The sequence below is a fragment of the Ipomoea nil genome, unplaced genomic scaffold (genome assembly GCF_001879475.1).
Source record: "Ipomoea nil cultivar Tokyo-kokei standard unplaced genomic scaffold, Asagao_1.1 scaffold2957, whole genome shotgun sequence".
In the NCBI taxonomy this organism is placed as follows: Eukaryota; Viridiplantae; Streptophyta; class Magnoliopsida; order Solanales; family Convolvulaceae; genus Ipomoea; species Ipomoea nil.
Window position 1 is genome coordinate 4076415 of NW_017619385.1, and position 3895 is coordinate 4080309.

Consider the following 3895-nt stretch of genomic DNA (forward strand, 5'->3'; position numbering starts at 1 on the left):
TCCATTCCTGCCTGTGACAGAAACTTCTTGTTCCATGAGCTAATCCTCTGTTTTATTTTATCCTCAATATACGAGAACATTGTCCTTTTATTCCTCCCGACAAAAGATGGTAAACCCAGATATTTCCCAAAATTGGGTGCCTGGTCTACCTGTAAACAAGCTGCCACCACTTCCCTGTCCTCCACACCGGTATTCCTGCTAAAACAGACATTGGACTTGTGATAGTTCACCTTCTGTCCTAACAACTCCTCATATCGTCCCAGACACTGCTTAATTACTCCTGCCTCCTGATCATTCGCTCTAAAGAACAATAGGCTATCATCCGCAAAAAAATAAATGTGATAGCTGTGGGGCTCCCCTAGCCACTCTGCAGCCATGTATTAAGCTAGTCATCTGAGCTCTCTGTAGCAGCATAGATAGTCCCTCAGCGCAAATGATAAACAAATACGGAGACAAAGGATCTCCCTGCCTTAATCCCCTGGTCGGCGTTACACCTCCACTAGCAACTCCGTTAATCAGGATGTTATACTGGACAGTAGTGACGCACTGCATCAATAAATTAATCCACCGGTAATCAAAACCCATTACCTCCAACATCCTTCTAAAAAACTGTCATTCCATCCTATCATACGCCTTTGCCATATCTAATTTCAATGCTGCCCAGCCCTTCTGACCACACTGCTTCCTATTCAAATAGTGCCCCACTTCCGCAGCTATAAGAATATTATCAGTAATAAGCCTCCCAGGAATAAAAGCACTCTGAGCCTCTGAGATGAGGTCCCCCATAAGTGGTTTCATCCTATTGGCTATTACCTTTGCCGTAATTCTGTACAACACATTACTTAGCGCTATCGGTCTCATGTCAGATACTGTCTCAGGCACATTCTTCTTCGGAATTAAAATCACATTAGTGTCATTTAATCCCTCAGGAAGTGAACCTGAATTCAAGCAATTAACAATAAATTTAGACACGTCCCCCCTACAATGTCCCAAAATTCCTGGTAGAATCCAGGATTCATACCATCCGGTCCTGGCGCTTTGTTAGGGAACATTGCAAATAAAGCACACCTACCTCCTCAATCTCAAACGGGCGAAGTAATACACTATTTTGTTCATTAGTTACACGGGGAGTAAAATCATCAAACATGGGATCCTCACACTCAGAATTTGATGATGTAAAAATAGCAGCATAATAATCTAAGACAACTTTCTTCATATTTTCCCCATCTACCCAAGCACCCACATCATTTTTCAATCTAGGAATATAATTTTTCCTTCTACGGGCAGAAGCATACCTGTGATAGAATTTGGTATTGTAATCCGCACCGCGGAGCCAGTGCTGTTTTGCCCGTTGCCTCCAAAAAATATCCTCCTGCACCTCTAATTGGCCCAACCTTTCCTCAAGATTGCGAAACTCAGCCAATGCAGCCGAATCCCGCCTATGACGCAGCGCATCCTGCTCCTTTCTCAACTGCTTTATGCGGTCACGGAACTTATGCCAATGTTCCCCACCCCACCGCATGAGCCTCCCTCCACAATGTTGCTGACAAATCAACAACCCCTTATCCCTACCGTCCTGCCATGAAGTCTCCACCACACTCTGGCAACCTTCGTCATGAACCCATGCCATCTCAAAATGAAACCGTCTCCCCCCCCCCCCCCCCCCCCCCCCCCCCGTCTGCGCACCAGTGCAATATCGGTGTTTAGGAAGAGAGCTGTGTGATCAGATTTCCGAGTAAGAATATTTTCAACCCATGCCTCACCATGCAAATCAGTCCATTGCACTGTCACCAAAACCTTATCCAGCCTCTCCTCCAACCACCTTTCAGTTCCCTTCCCCTTCTCCCATGTAAACTGGTGACCTCTCATTGGCAATTGAATGAGACCACAATTGTGTACAGTATATCCAAAACCCTTGAGGAGACCTACCAGATGTGGGTTCCCCCCTCTCTTCTCATGCTGATATAACAAGTCATTAAAATCTCCCACAACCACCCAGGGTAATGTAGATTTTTCCCTTCAAACCACTCAAAAGCTGCCAGGCTTCCCTGCATATATGCCTCTGCGGGAACCCATAGAAACACGTCATACGCCATCTTTTCTCCCTTATAGCTACCTCCACATCCACATGGTTCTTTGAATAGCTCAACAACCTAGCATTATTATTCTTTTTCCATAATAATGCCAAGCCACCCCCTCTCCCTTCATCATCTATGTAAAACAGATCCTCAAAACCAATCTTAACACGTAACCTCTCTGCATGACTTCGTTCTACTTTAGTTTCCATCAAGTAGACGAAATCGGGCTTCTTACGGGACACCATGTCCACCACTTCTCGAACTGTCTATGGATTGCCCAAGCCACGACAGTTCCAGCTTATCGTACTCATTGTGATGGGCGAGCCTGACCACCAGGACCTGCCGTAAACCCATTTTTTGAGAAATCTGTCATCACCACATCTCCCGCATCCAACCTTAAACCACCATCATCCATCCCATCCCCCCTCCTCGTTTTAGAAGCCGCTACCACCACCCCCTCACCTCCCCAAGCCGTACACCACCCACACCCTCTACTCCTCCAATACCCGTACCCCTCACCTTCTCCTCCCCTCCCGCCACACCCTTCCCCTTCCCCTCAAGTGGTATCAACCATGGCTCCCCCACCTGCCTCGGTCCCCGGCTACCTCCTCCCGCCTTCAGGTCCGCCGTGTACGGGAACTTATCCGCAGTTAGTCCAGATTTTCTTGCCAACTTACAAAATTTATAAGCATGCCCCAGTAAACCACAATAAAAGCAAAAGTTATGTAAACGTTCATACCGGATATTCACCCAACAGCTTGTCTTGTCCCGCTTAATAAGTTTTATTCTCCGCTTTAGCGGCTTGTCCACCGGTATTGAGACTCGAACTCGGTGAAACGTCTTCCACGGTGCACCTGGATAACGATCATCAACTTTAACAAACGAGCCAATAAAATTGGCAGCCTGTTCAATAACCGCTTCCGAAGTATATCCTAACGGTAAGTCATAGAGTTGCACCCACATGTCCACCGAGTTCAATTCAATCGCTGCCTGCCAAGTACCCGCCTCCACCTGTCTGCAAACGAGGGTGCTATTATCAAACGACCATGGCCCTTCATCGTTGACCCTCTACATATCAGTTTCATCATAGAAGATGAACATAAACAATCCCAGTTGAATCTCCGTAGCCTGCATACCCCACACCGGTTGCCAAACTGAGGCCATAACCTGCCGCATGTATTCCAGCTTCACTACCTTGGGCGTCAAAAATCTGCCAACTCACACCCACCGCTGTTCCTCCTCCTCCGCAACCACACCAATAACCTCCCCCACCGGTTCAAAACCGATCTCCTCCTTCTCCTCCAAAGCTATATCGGCCCACCGCTGAGTAAGCCGCTCAATCACCTCGTCTGCCCTTTCGAGTGCCGGAGGAACGTCGTCCGTCGCCTGTGTGTTCGACTCCATCGGTCTCACTGTCGGAAGCAGTTCTGTCGTCGTTAGCTTTGCCGGAAAGCAATACCGTCCGTGAAGAAAGTCGAAAAAACTCCAGAAACCCTAGCCAAAACCCTAGGAAAGAAGCGGAACTCTAGAGAGAGTTCTAGAGAGAAAAACCGATGCCAGTTTTTTTATTGCTATCTCTTCTTCTGAACGTAAACTAATTAATAGTATACAAAATAATGTATTTTCAATACTTAAATAAAGTACTTCCAAATAATTTACCTTTAGTATATAAATAATGCATTTTTTAAAACAATATAATGTATCTTTAATATATTAAAAATGTAATGTTATTTATAGTTCACGCAGGTCTATGGAATAATGACTGTACAAATTTTATGTAGTTTTATTTTATTAGTTCATGACTAATAATTCTATTT